Raw genomic sequence first — 27,732 nt, forward strand, 5'->3', positions numbered from 1 at the left:
TTTTCATCATTCAGGCTTTCGCCTTTGTGTTCCACTTAACTTTCTTTTGTATCAAATGCAATTCACATTTGTAATGTGAGTGTGGAAAGGATGGGATGCACATGCACATCCGACACCTTTTGTTGAATTGAATTGGAATTGAATGGCCAGTGGAAGGAAAATTTCCATGTTTTTATGTGGACAACAATAAAGAATATCTCATATCCAAAAATTATCAAGCTACGTGACTCTACTGCTTCTTTAATGATTCCAACTATTCTCACTTTATTGTGGAGTCGGCAGGGGAACGTTTCTAGCCAACATGCTTCACGTTCAGGCTGGTCAGACGGTCGACTAAAGGTAGTTGGAGCAGAAATTTATTCAGGGTGTCGGCGATAGCTCGCTACCCTTTCATAAAGAATTTTTCACATCCACCAGCAAAATGCCAAGAGACAGGACATCCAGCTTAATGTATATTCCGTCCGACCCTTCAAACATCCCCATATCCCATGAACCGTCCATGCTATCTCCTATGGTATCTTACCATAATTCACCGTTTGTCCGTCCGTCTGTTCCCAGGTATCGCAAAAACGGCTGAACCGATCGCAACCATTTTTGGGGTGTGTAATCCTGGGACCCCTTGGAGTAAAATAAGCATAAATATAATAACATGACCCCCCTTGACGGCTCCCGTAGGGAGCGGGTGCTTCTAGTCTTTAAAATAAGCAAATGTCCTGTGCTTACCCCCACTGTTACTCTCATCCTCTTCCTCCTTCTCCTATGCCAGTGAAATAAAGTCGATAAACTGATAGATTGGATTAATGTGGTGCTGACAGAGTGCAGGCATGATGGGTTAAATGGCCTACTCCGTTCGAGGTTCTTGGATTTCCTTTACTATATTAATTTGCTGGGAAGGTAACACGGGAATTGGACACGAGGACCCCACCTAAATTAAGCATCCAAGATGGTGTCCGTGGTTGCTTAGCAACCCATCGTGCAGCAGAGTTATCCGCGGCTCGTCGGCTTCAGGGCTAAAGGTGGGGAAGCGGGTCCGAGAAGTCGCTCGTGACCTGGCCGGCAAACCCGTAACAATATAATGAGCAGCAATTATAGCACGTACACAGTGCCGGATTTAGACTTGGTGAGGCCCGAAGCTGTATAAAGATTGGAGGCCCCTTGTTAAAAAATTACTCCAGAAAGTCTCACAAAATTTGAAAACATATATGCCTTTTAATCATTTCATAGCAAGGCATTTAAAGTGAAAAAAACAAATTATTTTCAAATGAATGCATTTACTGATTACATATTTATCATTTGGTTGGCTTGATCTCTATCATAGACTATAATATACTATACCATGGAAACAATACTTAAATGTAATTTTTTAAAGAATTTTAACATACATTATTAATATATATATATACAAAATGCTGACAAAATAAGTTATCAGGATCACTTTTATTAATATAAGTAATAATGAACTTGTTTGCAAAATCAGAAAAATGAAATCAGATACAACCTAAAACATTTTCTTTCTTGATGTCCCATAAGCAAAATCATGAATTGTGTCCTCAAATGATATGCTACGCAGCTTATCATTTTCTATGCACATGATGCTAAGTGCAGACAGTTTTTCTTGAGACATGTTTGCTCTCAGTTCATTTTTGATTCTCTTTTGCTGTGAAAATGACCTTTCTCCTGAACAATTTGTTACCATCAGACATAAGAATAGTGGTAATATTGCTTCCACATGAGAGAAAACGAAATGAATCTTGTCTTGGAAGACGATTTGATGCAGATATTTGTGGCAAATTTGATCTTTTCCTGGATATTTCTGCTTGACATAAGCGTGGAAGTGCCTCAGTTCACCTGTAAGGTTCACCCGTAAAACAGAACATTTATGCTTAAAATATGACTTCAATTAATTCCATATGAAGCCATTTTAAAACTAAGCATAAAAATTTGCTGCACAAGCCATTTAAAAACGATATATACAGCATATATATATATATATATATATATATATATATATATATATATATATATATATATATATATATATATATTGTTGCGGTTTTCGCGCCCGCCGGCGTGCTGACGGCCACGTAACTCGAATCGCGGCACGTCGCCCACCGGACGGACAATCCAGTCGTGACCCTCTCGGACTAACGCCGGGAACCAGTCACGGGTGGACCTTTCGGTCTCACCGCGATCGAGCCAATCAGCCCCCGCGTGGGATAGGGTTGCTCGCCAAATTCGACCTACCTAAGTACCCACGCGGAGGGTAGACCGGGCGATCGCACCTCGCCGCAGGTCGACTTCGGACACGGGCCACTTAAGCGACCCGTTCCGTACTATCAGAATAACCGAGCGGTGTTATCGTCGACCTCGACGGTTCGATTAATTATCGGGCGTATTCAGCCCACTACCAACCCTTTACGTGAAGCAAGATGAGGGTTCAATGGGGGAAAAGACGAAGCGAAGCGGGAGAACAGTTCAACAATAAAGCACATTTATTCGCGGCACACGGGAAGCACACAAATACAATTCCACCAAATGCACACAAAAAAAAGAAAACACAATTCCATTTACACAAAAAGCAAATATAAAAGTGAAAACACAGTGCAGAGCTAATACCGACTACCGAGCACACGGCAACACTTATTACAATTCTACTTCACAGACGGCGCCGACAACACATACCCAAAACCAAGGAAAAGAATACCCCCAAGGATGAGGCGGGCCTGAGGCCGAGACCGGGTCGCGCCTACCCGTCTGGTGATGAGACGCGGAGCGGCGATGGCGCCTCACTCCGCGGGCCTCGCGGACGGTGTCTGGCAGGGGGTGGGAACGGGGCCCCCTTGGTCGCACTATCTCAGCGCGGGGGGAAACAGGAGGGGGTTGCTGATGCTCGGGGTATAGAGGATCTTTATTATCCCTGGTGTGCGTCTCCACCTCGGCCAGGTCGCGCTGCCGGCCTCCCTCGGGCGTGCAGCTCCCGGCACCGACGCGAGCACCCCCTCGTCTGCCTTCGCCGCTGCCGCCTCTCCGCCTCTGGACTCTCCGACTTTGGACTCTTCTTTGGACTCTCCTCGTTGGACTCTCTTCAGCTTCTCCAGCTACTGCAGGCTTCGGGCTCCAGACTTCCACACCGCTCTGACTGACGAACACCGTCCTTTTATCCCCCCCGTAGCTTCGCCTTTGACCCCCTCCCTTCGACCTTTCACCTCGCTCCCCATTGGCCCGAGAAAAAGTGGGCGTGAAGGCTTTTTGATCCACAAATTTGCATATATCGATCGTTCTGGAGGCGGGGCCAAATCGCCCCTCGCTCACCGATTGGACGGCAAAAAGTGGGCGTGTGTCGTTTTTGATCCGTTTTTGAAGCACAAAATCCGTGATTTTGTACACGCTGTTCGACGCGCGCTCTGCACGAATCCAACACCGGTACCCACAGCGGGGCAAGAACGGTGGCGATGCTACGGTTGCGAGGTGTGACGTGAAGGTCGTGGCGGTTGTGGTGAAGCGGTGTTGTGGTTGGTGGTTGATGTTGTGGTTGTGGTGATGGCGGTTGGTCCAAAATAAAGATAGTAAAAGAAAAACGGCTATCCTGAAGAGTCGCAGCTCGCATAAATGACATGTATTCCCACTAGACAACGGGTTCGGGCCTAACTACACATGTACTTACCGAGATACCTCACCTAAGGGACCTGAATGGTGGTTTGCGAATCTGGTAACCACAACACTACCCCCTTCCCTTTTTACAGACTCGTCCCGAGTCGTCAAATTTTCGTGTGCCATCATGTGTAGTTTTCCCCTAGTACATTTTACCTACGGATCCCTGAGTGCGACATTCATGGTATTCGTGTCCCCAAAATAAATAACCTGAGGGCTGCGTAACTATCTAAACAAACTCACTCATACGGACGACTTAAATAAAATTGCCGGCGCTAGACAGACATGCCGGGGGCGCACTCATATTTACAGTACATCTTAACCTTAACTTACAAATTTTACACTAAACCATGGCCCAGGATCATTGAACTCTGCAAAAGAAAAGCAGTTAGCAGGGAGCCAGGCTGCCCACATGCAGTCTCTGGCTCAAACAATGCAGGTGACAGGGAACGTGGCTGGCTGCTCACACGCAGTCCAAGGCCTTCCCTTTTGAACTGAACGCAGTGAACCACAACGGTGCATGGGCCGCACAAACGTAGTCTCCGTGCCAGCTCAAGTGGCACACGCAATGAGCACAACGAATGGATGCATGAACGGTTTGAACTGAATGCAGTGAACCACAACGGTGCATGGGCTGCACAAACGCAGTCTCCGTGCCAGCTCAAGTGGCACACGCAATGAACACAACGAATGGATGCATGAATGGATGGACGCAAACACGGTGCACGGGCCGCCACTGCAGGCCCGTGTTGTAGCTGCCAACGGGGCAGTTCTCGCAGCTTGCAAACTGTTGCCTTGATCCTGGCGCACATGGAAATGAACAGGGGGGGGCAAAGCAAAAATTTAACGGGGCTGGTGAACGTGGGCAGTGGGCATGGCATGGCAAAGGTGAGCAGGCAAACACAGCCCGCAGAAGAAGGCCGCTGCAGGCAAACACAGCCCGCAGAACCAGGCCGGCACAGGCCTCGAAGAAAAACAGCCAGCAGATGAACTGGCCGGCACAGGCCTTGCAGCACACAGCTGCCGATGAAGTTGGCCGGCCTCCGCTTTGAAGCAAAACACGGCCAGCTGATGAAGTTGGCCAGCCTTTGCCGTTCAGTGGAGGTTGGTGGAGGGAGTGCGGTGGTGCTGGCCACTCGGAAGGCGGGCTCGGACCTACCTACCTGTCTCCCTCCCACCTATCGCCTTTGCCTGTCACTGTACATACCCACTCCCTTAATTTGTCAAACCCCAATTTAGCCCCAACTTAATTTTTTTCTGTTGTTTTTTATTTTTACTTCCCCACTATAAATCGTCCCCTAACCCCCTTTATCGTCCTTGTTCGGCTAACCTATCCTGTCACCTAGCCTACTCCCAACCCCTACGTTCCCTTCCCGGAGGGGAACAAGGGAGAGCTAGCGTCCTGTGTCGAGGCCCACCGAAGCCTCAGAATGGCCTCCCCCAGAGTTCGGCGATCTTAACACCAAGTGGGTCCAGCGGCCCACAACGAGAGCGAGGGGATGGATGGTGCGGAGGGGTACACTTCCTAATCTACCCTAACCATTTAACTGTTAAACTACCCCGGGGCTTTCAACAAGCGCCTCTCGCTTAAACTATTGGTTCTATAAACCCAGATTCCCGTCGCCTGTGTTGGTGTCCTCACAATTTCGGGCCTCGCCCCCCAATTTTCGCTCCGTGCCCTCACACGGTCTCCTGGCTAGGACACGTGGCTCCCTTTGGCAGGCACGACCCTCTGCCGAATCTCCCGCTATGGCACCCCCGGGCACTACACTGCCTCCGAGCCTACCAGCTCCCTAACACCGGGGAGTGCCCCCCATGGCACCTCCCCTGAAACGCACACGTGGCAGGCCGGCCTCCCGGGCCCCTTTCCGAGGGTCACCCGTGCCCACAACACTGCCCACGCGGCTAATGGCGCCCCGGCCCCCCGCACCAAGCAGGCGCACCCGTGCCCACTACTCTATCCCGGCCCCCCATGGGCCCTTGGCCTACCACGGCCGACTAGCCTGGTGCCCGGGGTACCCACTCAGCGATACTCACCTTTCGCAGCCACGCTCCCAAGCCCGTCAACAGGGCTCCTGCACCCCTCCAAATGGGTCTCGAGCCTACTTTCCCACCAACAACAAAACGACCTCCATTTTTCAATTTGACTAACCCAGCTAACTCACTCTACACTGACCCCGGGGTCCCTTGGGCGGGAGTCACTCCTCCCCCCAATCACTCATCGCACCATGAATTCCCCATTCACTCCACACACACAGACCCGCTGGCCTCACTCACTCACCAAGCACTCACCTCACAACTCTCCAACTCTTCAACACACACCGCTGAACTCTGCCATCCTTCTATCTGCATCCCCTAACTAACTCGTGCTCCCACGTCGTCCCTTAAACTACAGCACGTTCCTTTTAACACTACGTAGCTAAACTACGTCCCCTCTACACATTCACTGTCTGTCACTGTCTCCAAAATAATCCCATAAATCAATTTCCCAACCTAAATCTGGCTACAATCCCTCTAACTAATCCATTCCACGGACTCCATGAGGACTTACCCCTGCCCCATGAAGTCGGTCTAACTAAGCTAACCCTTCCCCCTAACTAGTTTCCATCCTGTGCCCAGGTAAGGGGGTCTTTCACCCCTTGCCCAGGAATCCTGTACACCCGAAAGTGAGGCTTGCTTTTTTTTTTTTCCCATGCGCAGCACCTGCGCGGCAACTCAGAGCTCGCGCACTTTGCACCTGCCCGTGACGTCATGCAGCTGCACGTGTTCCTCGTCCCTCCTTGGACGGGACCATCCGGCAGAGATACCCCTCCTGCCGGATTCCAACCCCACGTGCAGCCATGACGTCACCGTGCGCATAAAAAAAACAAGCCCCACGTCTCGAGGGGTTCCCCACGCGAACACATGTGCTTTGCCCGTTGGAGCTTAACACACACGATCGCGTGGAGAACCCGTCCGGTCCAAATCCATTTACCTGCCTAAACTTTGTCCGTCCGCGGGATCGGCAAATCCACCGCGTGCGTTTCCGGACCGGGACTTCACTCTCGCAAGCGAGCACGTGGCGGTCTCGTGCGTTGCACAGCACGAACCGCGTGCTCACTGCTGGGTGAACCCGGCACAGTCCTCGAAACAGCTACAGCCGCTACCCGGCTTTCTCTCCTCTGTCGCCGTCTCCGTCTCCATTCCACCCACGCATACCTGCGTGTTACGACGCACACAGTCCACTCCATCACATTCACACGGGGAGACGCGGCTGCGTGCTCCCGCATGCCAACCGACATCTCCCTCACATACCGCTCTCTCACACACACGGTCTCCCTGGCACACAGCGACCTTGCACACGGCCGTTCACTCACGCGTGCCTCACTACTCACACAAACCATACTACTCACACGTGGTGCTCCATTCACTCGCGCGGGGGCACTCACCCACACACGCGAGGGCACTCAACCGCTGTGCCTCATCCACACACCGTGCCTCACTCATACACGCGGGGGCACTCACCCGCGGTACCTCACTCATACACACGGCGACACTCACACACGCGGTCTCTTCCACACAACGTCCCTCACTCATACACGCGGGGGCACTCAACCGCGGTTCCTCATCCATACTCCGTGCCTCACTCACACACGCGGGGGCACTCACCCGCGGTGCCTCACTCACACTGGCCGTTTCACTCACACACACGGCCTCTTCCACACACGGTGCCTCATCCACACACGGCGTGCTGGGAAGCACGCACTCCGGCACCATCGCTACCACACCACTCACACACGGGGTCGCTTCCACACACGGGGACGCACTCACACCTTGCACCACACACACAGGGACAACCACACTGGGGATTTGTGTCCCCACAAGGGTCTCCGGGGCCTCTATACCCCCCAAGCTCTCCGTGCACCCGTCCACAGCACCCGTCCCCTCAACCTCGCAAAGCACGACCGAACTCACCTGGTCGTGACTCGCCTCAAGGGGGCATACTCGCTCCCCTCGTTCCTGGAGGAGGCCATCCAGGTGCTCGCACTGGGTCCCCACACGCTCCGCGAGCTCACCCCCATTGTCCTCCACTACCTCCGTGTGTGTGTGTGTGCGTCACTTACCCCGTCTTCATCGTGCAGTCTCTCCTCTATTTTTTCTGTCTCCCGTGTCTCTATACATTTTCTCTCCTGGTTCCTTTTTTCTGTCTCTTCCTGGTTCCTTTTCCTTTCCCATCTGAGTCGTTCTTTCTCTCTGAGCCCCATTAGCTGTTCGTTCTCCCTCCGTTTTAGTTGTTCAATTTCACACTCATAGAGTTGTTGTTTTCTTTCCCACTGTTCCTCCTGCTTTTTGTTTTCCAATCTCATCGTTTCTTTCAATTGGCTCATTTCCTTCCTGTGTTTCATTCGCTGTTCTCTCACGACTCTTCCTCGTTTCCTCTCCTGTCCTTCCTTCTCCAGTTTCATGGTTTTCTTCATTTGGTTAATCTCCTTTTTGTGTTTCATTTGCTGCTGTCTCATTACTCTTCCTCGTTTCCTCTCCTGTCTTTCCTTATCCAGTTTCATGGTTTTCTTCATTTGGTTAATCTCCTGTTTGTGTTTCATTCGCTGTTCTTTGTCTATCTCGTACTCCAGCCTCAGCTTTTCTTCCAATTGGTCAACCTCAAATTCATGTTCTTTTTGTTTTCTATTCCATTGTTCCTCTCGTTCTTCCCTCTCCAATCTCGTTGTGTCCTTCAATCTCCTGATTTCTCCTTCCTGCTTCATTCCTTGCTCCTTTACTTTCTCCTCGTATTCAAACCTATTTTTTTCCTTTTTTCGTTCAGTTTCAAATTCATACTCTTTCAGTTTTCTATTCCACTGTCTTTCTTGTTCCTCCTTCTGCAATCTCGTCATTTCTTTCAACTGACTGATTTCTTTCTCCTGTCTCATTCGTTCTTCCTTCATTACTCTTTCTTGTTCCTCATTCTTTAGTCTGGCCTTCGCTTCCAGCTGTTCGATCTGTACAGTGTGGTTTCTTAAAGTTTCATTTTCCGTTCTCTTCCTTTCCTCTTTTAACACTCTCAGTTCGTTTTGTAGTTCCCTCTCTTTGTTTTGGTGTTTCTGTAACTCAGAAACTTTATTTTCCAATTCCTTTCTCATCTCCGCACACTCAGACTTTGCTTTGGCTTCTAACTGTTCTTCCGGCTTGCGCTTGTGGTTTTCTACCCGTCTTCCCAGTTCCTCTGTCTCCGTTTTTCCCTCCAGTCCCAGCTTATCAACTCTCTTCATGTCTTGAAGTCTTTTCTCACACTCCACCGTTTCGACCTTCAATCCCTCCTCTGTCTCCTCCTGGCTTTCTTTTAATTTTTCTAATACCTTCTTTACCTCGTGTCTCGTCTTACACGTCTCCCGAATTATTTTCTCGCCCGCCCCGACCGCGGGCCTGACAGCCGTTGCACTCCCCCCCAGCTCGTTCGTCCCAGCACGTGGCAGCGCCATTTTCTCGCCCGTGGTCCGCGTTTCGCTCCTCGCCATAATGCCTGCCTGCAGGCCTATGCCCATGCTCTGCATCTCACCCCGCATTTCTTTCATTTGGTTTTTCGCTTCGAGTGCGTTTCCATCCATTTTTTTATTTTCCATTTGTTGCGTATTTCTCTTCATTTCGTTGTTCCTTTCTTTCATTTCGGCATTCCTGTAATCCAGTTTGTCATTTATGCTCTGCACGAGTTCCATAACGTGCTGTATTGTCACCTGCCCTGGCCACTCCCACTGACTACATTTAGCGGTGGGGTTATAATAAAAAAACCGACCAGATGAACTGCATCGATGCCTTTCCCAACCTTCTGGTACGGGTTTCTCTTGCACGGTGATCTCGTCCTGAGCCATGGATTCTACATTACTATTACACATACCAAATCCACCCGGCACCCGCTCGCCTTGAGACGCCATCTTGCTTCTCGTGAAGGGTTAATTTCGCTCGCTCGTAATTTGGAGGGAATCGGGGGTCGCTTCTCTCACCCCTGGACCGATTCCCGTGAATTTAGCCGGAGACAGGAGAGCCCGTTTTCCTGTTCTCCGATACCAGTGCCGCGAGGAGGGCGATGAATTTGTATCGCACGACCTGACACCAGTGTTGCGGTATTCGCGCCCGCCGGCGTGCTGACGGCCACGTAACTCGAATCGCGGCACGTCGCCCACCGGACGGACAATCCAGTCGTGACCCTCTCGGACTAACGCCGGGAACCAGTCACGGGTGGACCTTTCGGTCTCACCGCGATCGAGCCAATCAGCCCCCGCGTGGGATAGGGTTGCTCGCCAAATTCGACCTACCTAAGTACCCACGCGGAGGGTAGACCGGGCGATCGCACCTCGCCGCAGGTCGACTTCGGACACGGGCCACTTAAGCGACCCGTTCCGTACTATCAGAATAACCGAGCGGTGTTATCGTCGACCTCGACGGTTCGATTAATTATCGGGCGTATTCAGCCCACTACCAACCCTTTACGAGAAGCAAGATGGCGTCTCAATGGGGGAAAAGACGAAGCGAAGCGGGAGAACAGTTCAACAATAAAGCACATTTATTCGCGGCACACGGGAAGCACACAAATACAATTCCACCAAATGCACACAAAAAAAAGAAAACACAATTCCATTTACACAAAAAGCAAATATAAAAGTGAAAACACAGTGCAGAGCTAATACCGACTACCGAGCACACAGCAACACTTATACAATTCTACTTCACAGACGGCGCCGACAACACATACCCAAAACCAAGGAAAAGAATACCCCCAAGGATGAGGCGGGCCTGAGGCCGAGACCGGGTCGCGCCTACCCGTCTGGTGATGAGACGCGGAGCGGCGATGGCGCCTCACTCCGCGGGCCTCGCGGACGGTGTCTGGCAGGGGGTGGGAACGGGGCCCCCTTGGTCGCACTATCTCAGCGCGGGGGGAAACAGGAGGGGGTTGCTGATGCTCGGGGTATAGAGGATCTTTATTATCCCTGGTGTGCGTCTCCACCTCGGCCAGGTCGCGCTGCCGGCCTCCCTCGGGCGTGCAGCTCCCGGCACCGACGCGAGCACCCCCTCGTCTGCCTTCGCCGCTGCCGCCTCTCCGCCTCTGGACTCTCCGACTTTGGACTCTCCTCGTTGGACTCTCTTCAGCTTCTCCAGCTACTGCAGGCTTCGGGCTCCAGACTTCCACACCGCTCTGACTGACGAACACCGTCCTTTTATCCCCCCGTAGCTTCGCCTTTGACCCCCTCCCTTCGACCTTTCACCTCGCTCCCCATTGGCCCGAGAAAAAGTGGGCGTGAAGGCTTTTTGATCCACAAATTTGCATATATCGATCGTTCTGGAGGCGGGGCCAAATCGCCCCTCGCTCACCGATTGGACGGCAAAAAGTGGGCGTGTGTCGTTTTTGATCCGTTTTTGAAGCACAAAATCCGTGATTTTGTACACGCTGTTCGACGCGCGCTCTGCACGAATCCAACACCGGTACCCACAGCGGGGCAAGAACGGTGGCGATGCTACGGTTGCGAGGTGTGACGTGAAGGTCGTGGCGGTTGTGGTGAAGCGGTGTTGTGGTTGGTGGTTGATGTTGTGGTTGTGGTGATGGCGGTTGGTCCAAAATAAAGATAGTAAAAGAAAAACGGCTATCCTGAAGAGTCGCAGCTCGCATAAATGACATGTATTCCCACTAGACAACGGGTTCGGGCCTAACTACACATGTACTTACCGAGATACCTCACCTAAGGGACCTGAATGGTGGTTTGCGAATCTGGTAACCACAACAATATATATATATATATATCGATTAATATATTGATTTTAGGTGGTAGACGGTCAGGCAACCCCCAGGTTACTTTTGGAAACTCTGGGAAGTCCTACCACCTTGTGTTGGGAAGGCTTAATGGCGATTTATCGTCATGATGGTTTCCTGCACCAAGGTAGCAGTTCTTTAGGCCTCATTCACACATTTTTACACGGCTTCTCACATTTTTTGAGGCCCCTGCAGATTGCGAGGCCCAAAGCTGTAGCTTCTTTAGCTTATGCCTAAATCCGGCACTGCATGTACAGCAGTATGTTGAGTCGTGTCCGTGCCATCCATATACAGCAAGCCCACCACCATCCTCACATGTAATTCATAACGGGTTGGACAAATGCACAATGAACTAATAATGTGCATAGAGCGCTTTGATTACTTATAGATACGATATACCAACGAATAATTATCGTGTAGCCGGCGTTCACAAACTATGCCCAACGATAGCCTAACTTATCCATATCGTGCGGCAGTTTATCTTTGCCGGTGACGTTGGGTTTGCTATTCATCGGCTGCCACTCAACGATTTAAATGGCTGCATCTCCACTATTGAAAGTAGACGCTTGCGCTCAACAATTGGATTTTTTTTTACACTCAACGACTTTTAAACGGTACCACTCAGCTATTTTCATTGTTTACAGTGAACAATTTAAATTGCTGTCACTCGCCTTTGTTTTTTGACGCTGGGGTTTGGAAATTTTAATAGTTTCTTCTGAACGTGTTAAAATGCTCAAACTCGACTATTTTAAATAGACGCTGCCGATGGACAATTGGAATCATAGCCAAGCTAGACATCGAAGTGTGAACATCCTCGTCATGCCGAAGAAAAGTTTGAAGAATGCTGCAAATAAGTGTCCTGGCCGTGGCCGTGGACGCTGACGCAAGGACGATCCATTATACCGACGTCTTTCAGCCTATAAGTAACTTAAAAGTAACGTCTGTCGATGTGTGGCAACGATCGTGTAACGTGCCAACAACACGTTAATCGTAGGTTAGAAATAAGTTTCGGGTACGCTAACCATTACCTCGGCGTGTCTCAACTTATGATTAACTTACAAGTAGCATGTGTTGACGTCTGTCAACGATCGCAGACCGTGCATACAACTTGTGGCCAACGTAGCGGAACGTGTGAGTCATACGCTGGCATACGTCGTGAAATTTCAAGCATGAAAAAATTTGAGGACAACCATAAAGTACAACGTTTAAAGCCAACGTACAACGACGTATGGCAGTGTTTTTCAGCGTGCTCTCAATGTTATCAAAACTTACCCATAACGTATTCAACGTGTGCTAGCGTTTTAGAAAAAAAATTCAAAAATCGGCATACGTTGGCTAAAACGTCAAGGTGTGACCGGGCCTTAACGATGTTGTCCAAAAGTTTAATATTATTGGATGTGAAATCCTCCACAGACAATTGGTGGGTACTTCATAGGTTTACAAGTTTGTATCTTGGTTGTGTTTTTTTGAGGATTTGTGTTGGATTATATCTGAAGAGTGTCCTGTTTATCTTTACATGGGAAGTCTACTTGCATACTGACTTCCTGATGAAAAAAAACAACTGGTTCACAGAGCTGGACTTGGTTAACAGAATGCCATATTAATTGTAGCAAGAGGTTGAAGACATTGTAAAAGAAGAGACCAAAAGCAACATCTCAAAAGCAAGCATAAAGAAGAATGCTAAATGGCTGCCAGAAGAGGTAATAAATATTGCAGACAGAAGAAGAGAGATGAAAACCAAAGACTGATCAAAAGATGGCATTAAGCGGCTAAATGTCGACTTCCAATGACAAAGCTCGGAAAAACAAAGATAAATATTTCAGAGACATTCAGAGATATAAAATGGGGCAAAACAAGGGATCTTTTTTTTTTTTTTTTTTAAAGATCAGAGATCCCACAGGAAAGTTTAAGTGTAGGATTGGGGTCCTTAAGAGTATAACAGGAAAATATCTGACAGAAGAAGCACAGGTGAAAGAAAGCTGGGAAGGATTATACCAAAACTCAATACAAACAAGATAGCAATATGATGGCAACCTTCAAATAAATAATAAGAGCAAGAACCGATAGTGATAGAATGTGATGTATGTATAATCCTTGAAAGAGCTGGCAAATGAAAAGCACCAGGTGCTGATGGAATTAAAAAAAAAAAAAAACTTTGAGGTAGTTGTGGAGGAGCAATCAAATGTTTTTAACAGCTCTGTGCACAGATCTGTAGCAGGATTGTGTGGCCTAAAAGGCGGAAGCAATCAGTCTACGTATCATTGTCAAAGAAAGGGGATCCAAGAGAGTGTTCAAATAACCGAACCACTGTCTTGATTTCACATGTTCGCAAGGTAATACCAAAGATCATTCAACACAGAAGATAAAATTTCATTCAGTAAGAAATGCCTGTTGAGCAAGCAGGTTTAAGAAGAGGAAGAGGAATTGGAGATGAAATCGCAAATCTGAGATGGATCATGGGAAAAGTAAAGGAATATCAAAAGAAGGTGAACCTCTGTTGCATAGATTAGAGGAAAACCTTCGATCAATAATTGATGTGGATTGTGCTGACAGAAATTGGGATGTCAGAGCACCGGATATGTCTGATAAGAAGCCTGTACCCGACACTAAAGAAGAAGGTGCAGTAAGAATTGAGTATGGAGAGACAAAACGGTTTGGAATTGGATAAGGGGTCAGACAGGGATACATTATCTCCCCTTCCTTATTCAATCTGTATTGTCATTACATCATGAGGATATCAAATGTGGATGACATAGCGGCTGGAGTCACGACTGTAAGAAGATGTATCGACAATCTCAGGTACACTGATGATACCTCCCTGTTGGCAGAAAGTAAAGAAGACTTGATGAAACTGCTGCAGACAGTGAAGGAGGAAAGTGAAAAGCTGATCTTTATTTAAACCTAAAAAAAAGACTAAAATCCTGTCAACTGAGAAGATCGACGTGTTCAGATTGTGAGACGATCATGTGGGAATAGTGGAAAGTTTCATCTTCCTGAGTTTTTAAGATTGAAGTGAGTGGAGAGTGTGGAGGAGAAATTAATAGACGGTTATAAGAGGATGCTGGTGAATGCTCTGGTATTTCCAGGTACAATGTATGGGTGTGAGTTGTGGACAGTGAAGAAGAAAGAAAGGAAGAAGATTGACAGTTTTTAAATGTGATGTTTGAGATGAACGTTAAATATATTCCATCGAGTAGAATAGGAAGAAACAAATTAGTGCTTGAATAAATTAGACCTCCATGAACATTCGAAGCGCTGATGCTCAAACAGAAACTGTCATAGTTTGGATACATCGTACGTGCAGAACACGAAAGTCTGGGGAAGTGAACCATGCTGGGTATGGTTGAGGGAAGAAGAGGAAGAGGCACACCTTGTATGTGCCTGATGGATGGGGTAAATTCTGCAACCAGACTGTCTCTGCCACAGCTTTGAGAAACAGTGTAGTCAAGGGATGTTTGGAGAAATGTGATCATGGAGATCACCAGAAGTTGGTGATGACTTAACGGAAGTGTGTGTGTGTGTGTGTGTGTGTGTGTGTGTGTGTGTGTGTGTGTGTGTGTGTGTGTGTGTGTGTGTGTGTATATATATATATGAGAGTGTATATATATATATATATATATATATATATATATATATATATATATATATATATATATATATATATATATATATATATATATATATTAGTGCATGCCTGTACGTGCAGGGCCGTATGTGCAAACAAAAAAAAAACAAAAAAGCTTTCAAACCGCGTGCCAGAACCAACAAACACACAGGCCGTTCCTTTGCTCTCACGTGCCCGTACGTGCGTGGCCGTTCGTGAAAAAAAAAAAAAAAACTTTCAAACTGCAAGCCAGAAACGACAACCACACAGGCCGTTCCTTCGCTCTCGCGTTCTCGCAACAACCACACTTCAACACACAGAGTTAATTAAAATCCAAATTAAAATCAAGTTTACCTCCATGTCTTTGCTTGCCATGACATTCGCTGTCATGTAACCAGCACGGCCCATGACGTCATCGTCGGCCTGCCGCGGACCGGCCTACGCAGCAACGTGTCATGTCATTGGTTAGTAAATAAATGGCCATAACTTGGGAACCACTTGTCCGATTAATATAAAGCCTTGAAAAGGCACATACTCAGGTCCCCAGCAATATACGTGGCAAGTTTCAATTGGATCGGACCAGTGGTTGTCGAGAAACAGCGGTCTCTCACACACACACACACACACACACACACACACACACACACACACACACACACACACACACACACACACACACACACCTGGAATTATATATACGAGTGCATGCCCGTAGGTGTGTGCCCGTACGTGCAAACAAACAAACAAAAACTTTCAAATCGCGTGCCAGAAACAACAACCACACAGGCCGTTCCTTCGCTCTCGTAAACGACACACACACACACACACACACACACACACACACACACACACACACACACACACACACACACACACACACACACACACACACACACACACACACACACACACACACACACACACACACACACACACTGCTGTAATTATAGATAGATGAAATGAGGTCAATGAGATGACAAATGAAGGGCTTGAATGCAGACTGCAGAGCAATGAGTAAGGAAACCCGTCGTGAATCGTTTTTCCCACCAAATTGAGTTGTATTTCATTGGCAAGCATGTCGAGTAGAGCTGAATTCCTTAACACTTCCAAACACCGTTTTGATAATTGGAAACAAATAAAAGTCGTGCACTTTTTTTGATAAATTATTTTCGGAACAATTTTTCTTCAATAAATAATAAATAAATCATAATAAGAATTGTCTCCATGTACACACCTTTATCTCGTTAGCACCTCTTCATAAACAACATTGCTGAGGAAACGGCGCTTCTTCTTTGTTTCCTCATCCAGGGCAAGAATGCGGAGGCTGCTGGATCTGCCAACGTTTTGATAAATTCTTAGTTTTAATGGCAAATTATTCAATTAACACCAACGTATTTTGCCTTTCCCAATGTCGTCACAAGGAAAAACACAAAGAGAAGAGTAGAGAGAGAGAAAAAAAACGTTCGTGCAAAAAAAAAAAAAATTACTTCCTGGTTCGGAGCATACCAGCTCACTCTGATGTTACTGAAATTTATACACCGTCTAATATGAAAACGATCATAACTTGGGGCATAGTGTTTATCTATAAATGCGCATAAGAAATCGAGAAATTATTAGAATACACGAAGTCATCACTCTCCGGAAGTCCGTATGTTGTAACCTGTAATGGGGAACGTGGTTGAAGTTCTCTCCCCCATCGGCCACGCCCACGCAGCAACGTGTCTTGTCATTGGTTGGTAAATAAATGGCCATAACTTGGGAAACACTTGTCCGATTAATATCAAACCTTGAAAAGGCAGATCCTCAGGTCCCCAGCAATATATCTGGCAAGTTTCAATTAGATCGGACCAGTGATTGTCGAAAAACAGTGGGGACACACACACACACCTGGAATTATATATTCTAACCACTCACTTTGGACAGACTCACTGACATTAATGTTCGGGACCTTCAGGGTGGTGTAGAAAGCTAAATATTAATGTGCCAACGGACATCGAAGCTGATACACTGGAGAAATCACAGAATTGTTGGAAAGCATCCATAAATGAAAATATAAATAAATGACAAAAATCAATGCAGGGGTGAACGGCCTGGGACAATGGGGAAGCACAGGTTGATTATTGTTTACAATCTGTAAGCATACCCCACTAGTATAATATATATATATGTATATATATATATATATATATATATATATATATATATATATATATATATATATATATATATATATATATATATATATATATATATATATACACACATGAATATAAGGGACAGTTGGCAAAGTAAGTTTACAAAAATGTTCACCTGCATTATGTCATATTTTAGAATGGCAAGGGGGGGGGGTGAGGGGGTGGGGAAATGAATTATTTTGCAAATAATCTGTGTTGAATTACCAATAATATAACGATGAGGAAAAGCTGAGCAGATGAAAACTTGACAGCGATTACAAAGTGAACTTTTCAAACACACAGCATGACGTGACTCTCTTTGAAGACTTCTTTAGACGCCTGGTACACGTGATTTCTGAAATGCCATGCAGCGTGTACGTGCCTAACAAAGGTTTGCTCTCAAAGCTCCACTTTTCCCTGCGTGTCTGTCCAGGAAATGGTCCTGGACACTGTTATTTGAATTCCCATTCATTGCATTGGTTTCTGATTGCCGAGGGACGGGTTCCATTGATTTTAAACTGGTCCATGCATCGCCAAGCCTTGATGGGGGAGGAGAATGCTTTGTTTGGACACAGGTTTTCATCATAGACCAGCACCTCCTTGATTAAGAACAGCTCGATGCATTGAACCAAACAGTTCCGGTTATCCAATACTTGGTGGAGTCGACTGTCATGACAAGAGAGCCATTAAAGCACCGGGTGGATTGCAATATAAATATATACACATACATACATACACAAATATATAGCTGTGGGAAGATATGTCTTTCATAGACTGCAACTAGAACGGCACTTGGTATGGAGCACATACCTCCACCAGGCAGAACAGTCTAGGTTTTTGTATCCACAGGTAGGCTGGATTTGGATCAGGACTTGAACCAAAAACGAATCGCCTTGTTCTTGACATCTTTCCAACTCATCTACCAAGTTTTGTCCGAATCCCTCCACAACTTTTTGAGATATCCTGCTCACAAGCAGACAGACAGACAACACAGGGGTGAAAACATAACCTCCATCTACGTTTGGTGGCGGAGGTCAATTAAGCCGGAAGTTCCATTTAAATATTCTTTCACAAACAAATACAGCCCGTCGCTTCACCGACAGGTCCATAAAGTGTTGGGGGGGGGGGGGGAGAAAGAGAGAGGAGGCAGGTGTAGGGTGAGAGGGGAAAGGGGAGACAGAAGATGAAAAAGGGGGAGGTGGGGAGAGCGTCACCTCACCAATTGCAATTCACTGCGGGAGGGAGGTGTGCGCGAGAGAGAAAGAGAGAGGAAGACACACACACACACACACACACACACACACACACACACACACACACACACACACACACACACACACACACACACACACACACACACACACACACACACACAGCGAGACAGCGACAGAGGTGTGGGAGGAGAGTGCTGTATTTTATGAGGTGGGGGGAGTGAGAGAAAAGGGTGGGGGAGAGAAGGAAAAAACAACAGTCAGGTGAGGGGTGGAGGTGGGGTTAGCAAAGAGAATGATGAATGACATGACACTTAATGACCATACACACACACACACACACACACACACACACACACACACACACACACACACACACACACACACACACACACACACACACACACACACACACACACACACACACACACACACACACACACACTGCTGTAATTATAGATAGATGAAATGAGGTCAATGAGATGACAAATGAAGGGCTTGAATGCAGACTGCAGAGCAATGAGTAAGGAAACCCGTCGTGAATCGTTTTTCCCACCAAATTGAGTTGTATTTCATTGGCAAGCATGTCGAGTAGAGCTGAATTCCTTAACACTTCCAAACACCGTTTTGATAATTGGAAACAAATAAAAGTCGTGCACTTTTTTTGATAAATTATTTTCGGAACAATTTTTCTTCAATAAATAATAAATAAATCATAACAAGAATGGTCTCCATGTACACACCTTTATCTCGTTAGCACCTCTTCACAAACAACATTGCTGAGGAAACGGCGCTTCTTCTTTGTTTCCTCGTCCAGGGCAAGAATGCGGAGGCTGCTGGATCTGCCAACGTTTTGATAAATTATTAGTTTTAATGGCAAATTATTCAATTAACACCAACGTATTTTGCCTTTCCCAATGTCATCGCAAGGGAAAACACAAAGCGAAGAGAAGAGAAGAGAAGAGAGAGAGAAAAAAAAACGTTCGTGCAAAAAAAAAAAAAATTTACTTCCTGGTTCGGAGCATACCAGCTCACACTGATGTTACCGAAATTTATACACCATCTAATGTGAACACGATCATAACTTTTGGCATTGTGTTTATCTATAAATGCGCATAAGAAATCGAGAAATTATTAGAATATACTAAGTCATCATTATCTGGAAGTCCGTATGTTGTAATCCGTAATGGGGAACGTGGTTGAGGTTCTCTCCCCCATCGGCCACGCCCACGCAGCAACGTGTCCTGTCATTGGTTGGTAAATAAATGGCCATAACTTGAGAAACACTTGTCCGATTAATATCAAACCTTGAAAAGGCACATCCTCAGGTCCCCGGCAATATATCTGGCAAGTTTCAATTAGATCGGACCAGTGGTTGTCGAAAAACAGCGGACACACACACGCACACACACACACACACACACACACACACACACACACACACACACACACACACACACACACACACACACACACACACACACACACACACACACACACACACACACACACACACACACACACACACACACACACACACTGCCATGTATTGGAAAAGATATGTAGCACAAGTCTGTGGTTGAGGGCTCGGCTGAGCTGCTGATGCAATGCCCTTTGTAGGTTAGGACAGGAATTTGTAATTACCTCCGCCACTAAAGGTGGGTAGAGGTTATATTTTGACCTCTGCCTGTCTGTCTGTTGGGTAGTCGATGTAGTCGAAAAAAAAAATCAAAAAAAAAATGTTTGAGATTTCTTTTTCTACCCTTATTATCAGTATTTCCATCGATATATTGGGTAGTCGATCCAGTCGAGAAAAAAAAATCTCAAAAAAATCTTTTTTGAGACTTTTTTTTCTTTCTACCCTTATTATCAGTATTTCCGTCGATATGTTTGTCTGTCTGTCCCTCTGTTCGGTCCAGTGCTCTGTTAATACAATGGCGATTTCGATGAAACTTGGTTGGTTGGTTCATGCCATGACCTAGTTGTGTGCAAATGAGAACCGTTGCTATGGAACCATCCGTTACCTAGCAACCGAACTTTGAAATTTTTGAAAAGTCATAAAAACATTTTTTTGGAAAATCAAAAATCGGGCCACGAGCGACTGTGGGCAGTACATTCAGCCATATTGTCAAAAATTTCCAGCCAGATCCTATGAAAACTGTCGGAGAAGATAGACTTTGAATGAACCCTGGACGAAAACAATAAAAAAACGAAGTTCGTTATATCTCAGAGACGATGAGTCAGATATACATGAAACTGGTATGGTAGGTTCATGGTATGTCCTAGTTATGTGTGAGAAAGAACCGTTGCTATGGACCCCTCCGTTGCCTAGCAACGGCCGAAAAACCTCTAAATGTGGGGTATTTTAACGAAAAAACAATCTGCAGCATTAACCCTTGAAGGGTTTTTTCATGAATTTTCTTGTGCTTAATCCTCAGGTCATTCCCCATCGAACGGGCCCATCGCGTCAGGTTCTATTGGGTAGTCGATTACCCATGTCCGCCTACCGGCTTGTCTGTCTCTCTGTCTGTCTGTGAACAGGCTATCTCAACCATTTGTGGACGGATTCCAACGAAATTTGGTGGGCAGGTTGGGTGTGTGGCACGGCCTAAATGATTAGATTTTGGTGGAGATCCAGATCTGGATCCGGCTACTAGAATTTTTCAAGTGATTCTTCACCATTGAGAGATGGGGCCAAAAACGATATACCGCATTGCAGGATATCCCAAAAAGGTATTGACAGATTCGGACGAAACTTGATGGACAGGTTGGGAGTGTAAGGACGAATCGATTCGATTTTAGTGAAGATCCAAATGCGGATTCGAGAATTATTTCATTTCTAAAGTGATTCTTCGCGATTAATAGATGTGGCCAAAGCGATAGATAGCATGATGTTGTCGACCAATTATAACAAAACTAGGTGGGTGAGTTGGTTAGGTGACAAGAACAAGTCTATTAGATTTTGGTTCAGGTCCAAATGCAGATCGAGCCGATCAGTGGGATACAAAACGTAAACTGTTCAGCCTGCGCTCTACTGAGCACACTATTGAGTGCCGTTCCAGTTGCTGTTGTGAATGTGATTTTTGTGAGACTAATTTTTTTTTTTTAATTGTAAAGGCTTCCAATTTGATTAAAAGCAACTTTTGCTTATTAAATTACCAACCTCTCATCATTGCCTTTCTCCATTAAAAGAAAATGTTTCTGGGTGTGAATGTGCTGCAGTAACAGCCTTGGGTGCAAGATGCGAGATTTCAGTCAGGTAATGGAATCCAGACATTGTAAAAAAAAGTTTTTTGTAATGATGTCATTTGTGGAAAGATTTGTGCTGTCCATGTGTTGGAACTCCCTCTGTGAGGCTTTGCTGGATCTCAGGAGTTTTTTCTGTTATATAGAAGAAGTCTGCTTTTGCACAAAGATATCGAGCTACTGAACATAATCTCCATTCCTGATGAAAACCCACAGTATTATAGCCGAGCATGTTTTTTCTGCACTTTGGAGTTGGCTTGCTTTGAGCATCTTCCTAAATTGTATCGGATATTGCTGTAAGCTTACATTTGTTTATTCACAAAAGATGTGACAACTGCAGAGTAGAAAACAAAAATGCTTCAATCAACTCGAAGTTTTATCAATGAAGGCAAATAATCTTTATGTTCCACGTTTCAACCAAAGTGGAGCCCTCATCAGGGCCAACTCAGAGAAAGTTAGTGTTTTTCCCTCCCAACGACGAACTGTTCTTTGATATACTTAACTTGTGGTTTTCATGTGCTTTGAGCTTACCTTCATCTGTTCTCAACTGCTGCTTGTGGGACAGACGCGAAAGGTCATCGTGGTAGTTTCCTCGGATAATTTCCTGGTGCATAAAAGAAGTTGCACAATGTGTAATGAATAAACAAATGTGGTTAAAAAATTTCATTCAGCTGGGTTGGAGGTGAATTCCTTCCAGAATAAATATCTGAAGGATTTTGTTTCTCGTTAAGTACATTAGTTTATGTTCGTCTTATTATCTGTTTCTCAAGGTATTTTCGAAAATAAAAATATAGTCATGATATGTATAAACTTCCATGCTCTTCTAGCTCAAGAAAGCTGCATAAAGCAACCAAGAAAAGCGACACAAGGTAAGCCCTTTGCTGTTTCAAACCCTACCCTGGTTCCTGTACATCGGTCCAACGGCTGAGAGGAGTGTGTAGCATTGGGTAACTGTGCTATTAAATTGAATTTCACAGAATTTTTATCCACCGACATTGCACACTTCTCACTGCCCACAAATGTTTAATGGGTAACAGCACTACAACAATTAAAACAAGTAAAATATACATAAAATGTTATAGCCCCTGTTGTTTTATTTATATTGCTGTACGGAGTTAAAAGGTGAGCCCATATTTATGTACAACACATTTAAGTTAAGGCCATCTTGCTCCTTAAATGTGTCTCCAACCATTTCTCAGACCTGCATGGTCCGATTTTCTTCAAACTTGGCGCGAGCACAGTACATGATGGCATACACGTGCACCTCACTTTATTTTACAATCTGATATTTTACGATGAAATTTCAACCGAATTGGACACATGGTCTGGCAGCCAGAATTATTATTATTTTTTGATCTTGTTTCTGTTTGATTTTTTTTTTTGAACAAGGCTCACTTGGCACTGCCTGGATGGGTTTAAGGACAGAGGAGTAGCAGCTAAAATGTGAATTCTCTCCAGGTTCCTCCTGATGACTTCCTCTTTGCTTTTTGCTTCTTCAGGTTCCTTCTAATTACTCCAATGCAGGACAGTAACTGTTTGGTCTTTCATTTGATTTGAATTGAATTTATTTTGATACCATTCTAAATTCAATTGAACAATAATTTTAAGAAACGTCATTGATCAGGGTCAGGTGTCCGATCAAAGTGGGACGTCTTGGTACCCGGTCATCACTGCCAGCAGTTATAAAGTGGTAGTTCTAGTTATGTCTCATGAATTACAAAACACACAAGTACACAAACACCCATTTCTCGAAGCTCTCGATGAACAGTGTTTGTGTTGATGTTGCTTCCAGAGGCAGTTTGGAACTCGGTAATGAATGTTGCAACCGACGACAGAAGATTTTTCAGCGCTACGCGCTTCAGCACACAGCAATGCCATTGTGTGAGCTTGTGTGGCCTACCACTTCATGGCTGAGCTGTTGTTTCTCCTAGATGTTTCCACTTCACAATAACAGCACTTACTGTTGACAGGGGCAGCTCTAGCAGGACAGAAATTCCAATGGTGAACAATTTTAAGTAGTATACCTTGTCATATATTTGCAATCTTCACCTGAATTTCGTGGAAAAATGAAAATTTTCAATTTTTGAGGGATCATGACTATATTATATATGACTGATTAAGAAAAGTAAACATGTGTTTGAATACTACTACCATGCAGTTATTACATGAAAAAATCTCAAGCTTCTGGGATGGGTCAATAAAAATATATGGGGTCTCAAAGTTGAGTCTTCATACTAAACCAACATTTTTTTTCTGGATTTCAACTGATCAGGTCATAAAATTTAACAGAGGTATACTCAGTTTTATGTTTGTTTCTTACAGAGCAGTTATAGCAGAATAATCTCTGAAAATTTCAAGGCTCTAGCGTTAATATTTAAAAAGTTGTGGGAGTTTAAAAGTAGCCGTTCATTTTGTGATGATCGCAACGACCATGAAAATAGGGCCACAACCACATTTTCAACCCTCAATATCTCGGAGTTTACCGCATCTATGGACCTAAAATTTTATGCAGCTTCATTTTGATACCTGCGAACTATTTTATGAAAGTTTAAAGTAAATCTGAGGGGGTCAACTGGGAACATTTTCTTAAATTTGGTGATTTCAGATGGAATGACTCTACTGAGTCCAGGACGGCTTACAACCGGAGTTGGTTTGTCATGATATTCCCAGGGATGGTTTTTAATATCTATGTGAGGTTCTTTGTCATTACTGGTCCAACTTTGGGATTCTTCAGCTTCCAGGATCTTTTTACTTCATGCTTGAGGTCTTGGTAGTTGGACATTTTATTGAATTCTGCATCGTTTGTCCAAAATCACCGGTATCAACACCTCAATTAACCTTCTTCTCTTTATTTTTGCACCGAAGTATGACATCTGGTCGCAATGCTTTGTTTTCGTTGTTCACGCCCGATGGGATCATAAGGTCGTACGTGAGCGGTACTTCAAATTTTTCAGTGATTGCTTTTGGTTCATTTTCTCATAAATTTTCTGGAATTGGAATGTCAAAGTTTATGCAGATGTGCTCGTGGATTACTTCACAAACCCTGTTGTGTCGTTGTGTGTGCAGCTATTCTGCAATGTTTCTTTTTTTTTCGTGTTCAGTCATTAAGCTTTTGCTAACCCCACCTCCACCCCTCACCTGCCTTTTTTTTCCTCCTCTCCCCCACCCTTTTCTATTTCTCTGTCTCCTCATTGCTCCCCCTCCTCACAAAATGCAGCACTCTCCTCCCACACCTCTGTCGCTCTTTCTGCCTGTGTGTTGTGTGTGTGTGTGTATGTGTGTGTGTGTGTGTGTGTGTGTGTGTGTGTGTGTGTGTGTGTGTGTGTGTGTGTGTGTGTGTGTGTGTGTGTGTCTCTCTCTCACTCTCTCTCGGGCTCCACTCCCTCCTGCAGTGAATACCAACGTTTAGTGAGGTGTCGGTCTCCCCACCTCCTCCCTAACTCCCCCTTGTCTCCATCTTCTCTGCCTCCCATTTCCCCTCTCACCCGACACCTTCCTCCTCCTCTCTCTCTCTCTCTCTCTCTCTCTCTCTCTCTCTCTCTCTCTCTCTCTCTCTCTCTCTCTCTCTCTCTCTCTCTCTCTCTCTCGCCCCACACTTTTTTGACCCGTCAGCAAAGCGATGAGATGGATTTGCTCGTATATAAATAATAAAGACAGGCCCACCCACATCTCTCACCTGTGAATGGAGGGAAAAGCCGATCAGCTCTCACCGAATTAACTAAACCCAGGTGGCTCGGATTATATAAATAATTGACACCTCCCACACTCCTCCAACTGAAGAAGCTGCCAGTTTGGCAGCTGAGGGTGTGTGTAGCATTGGGATTCTCATTGGTGTACTATGTGTGAACAAGTTCATAGCTGTGGAGGAACTCTGGGAAGGGTTTGAAACAGCAAAGCGCTTACCTTGTGTCGGCCTTCTTGGATTGCTTTATGCAGCTTCTTCATCTGGAGGAGTGTGGGAGGTGTCAATATATATATATATATATATATATATATATATATATATATATATATATATATATATATATATATATATATACACACAGAGTATTCTTGTAATATACAGACTTCTTTTTTCAGCAAGTCAGGGTGGTGGGTACTTGATTGAACAGAAACTAGGTCATTAAATTGGTTCACCAATCAAAATCTTGAAGCATATTGTTTTTGCGGTCAAAAGTTTTACGGGTCAAAGGTCAAGGTCACATAAAATCATTAATTTTCATCCCATTAATTTGAAATTTGAAGAGGATTTGTATTGTTGCGGGTCTGGGGGGGGGGGGCTAGTATAATTCTGCCGACTCAATTGTCGTGGATGGGCGGTTAACACCGACTGGGCCATATCGCGGAGCGGTTTTCCTACGAGGCGAAAACGTGATCCTCAGAGATTATGGCGCACGCGGGAGGGGAATTGCGGCACGGACAGAGCAGATGGAAGCATAGCACAATGGGGTTTGTCTCAAACCCTCAAAAGATACACGGACACCAGTAAATGAAAATAAAAATGGGGATTCAATGAAAATAGATGAAATATTTACAAGTATAATAATTCAAAGTGTAATAATAAAACGTGAGGTAAATTAAAGTCTAGAATCGAGGTGCCTCGATACACGGACTTTAATACAGACAAGGGGAAAATGAAATAAAAGAAAATCCTCCCTTGATTCTGGCACTTAGCTTTGTCCAGAGATTATCGTTACTAAACTTTGCGATCAAGTCGCTTCGTCCTGCGCGGGAGGGTGCGCCAAAAATGGCGCCGAGCCGCTCTGGGTGGGAAACATAGGTTAGGTAAATCGTGAGGCAGTGTTCAACGCCAGGGCTCACCAACTGCTGTGTGGCTTCTTCTCATGAACAAATATATCGAATGTTCCTCTCCTACCGAGGTCTGCTCACAACGATCGCCCCTCTTCCTCCTTGAACATACAATGACACAATCTTTGAGGCCCTATGATAACGCCACGAGGCACACTCTTCGTCCCTCCTCAGAAACATACACATTTCATGGCTCAGCTGAACAGCCAATGACTAGCATCTTGCCCTGTATGCGGGTAAATTTACAGCATGACACGAGAATTGTGGAGCCATTTTGTCATACCAAGAGGAGAGCAAAAATGACTTCCTCCATCTCAGCCACTCACGTTCCTCTCACAACTGTCCTCCCCGTTCTCCTGCTCCGAACCTCACTTTCCTTCTGCGGCTCTCTGACGTCACATCCATTCATCATCCACTCCGGGGGCGTGACCTCGCCAGATGTCACCCTTGGAGGTGGTGCTTCTTGCCTGCTTGGACGTATAGCTCGGTTGTCGTTTTAAGGACATGAACCCTCTTTATTGCCGGCCTTGAAATACAAAAACATCGGGGAAAGGCTACAGGGGGAAATTACATACAAGGGGAAATTGGCTTTAATCCCTATCTAATTAACATAACACCACCACCCCCACCACCACCCCCCCTCCACTAGTGTGGTGACAAGTAACACTTAAGCTCACAGTTTCCCTACTTAATTTACATCAAGATGTCTCCTAAACATCCACGGACCAAGCAACTCTATACCATCCTAACTTTGCAATGAAATTCTTCCATCTACCCCCACAACCGTAACAGTATGTTGGGTCACAGAGCTGGTGCACCAAAAATATGAACGATCGATTTATCCTCTTTGACATTTCAACAGTTTCCATAACAACAATTTCACCCCATTATAATCAAATGTGCCTTTTTGTGAATTTATTATTACAATACCTGTTGTTTTTTTTCATGTGCAGGCTGTGGCTGATGGTTGCATCATTTCTGGATGGGTAGCTGTGCCTCTGAAGCAGTGCCCTGTTACATATAAACTGTACTCATTTAGCCAACCTCAGAACAATGACATGCTGAGTCAACCCACGTGATGTTATTTCAACGGGAGACGCTCGAACTCAAGACCCTAATATCTCAAGCCAGCCACCTTTACCATAAAGCCAACACCAGGCCACCATAACTCGGTGATTTTTCAACATCAAATGGAAACTTACATTCGCTTATTTGTACGTATTTGTAGTACACGTTTGGAAAATTTGGTCTAACGTA

General features: G+C 45.5%; 1 long non-coding RNA gene across 1 annotated transcript; it reads right to left on the reverse strand.

The window, feature by feature from the left end:
- Nucleotides 1-1,217: 1,217 nt before the first annotated feature.
- On the reverse strand, nt 1,218-27,068 carry LOC147030594 (uncharacterized). The gene is made up of 6 exons (XR_015056452.1): nt 26,488-27,068; nt 22,198-22,270; nt 19,164-19,262; nt 18,020-18,172; nt 16,270-16,368; nt 1,218-1,848 (listed from the first exon to the last, which is right to left on the reverse strand). It is a non-coding gene; the product is annotated as an uncharacterized LOC147030594 (long non-coding RNA).
- Nucleotides 27,069-27,732: the final 664 nt, after the last annotated feature.

This window comes from Eptatretus burgeri, chromosome 3 (genome assembly GCF_056783735.1).
Source record: "Eptatretus burgeri isolate ZD-2024b chromosome 3, Ebu_testis_v1, whole genome shotgun sequence".
NCBI lineage: Eukaryota > Metazoa > Chordata > Myxini > Myxiniformes > Myxinidae > Eptatretus > Eptatretus burgeri.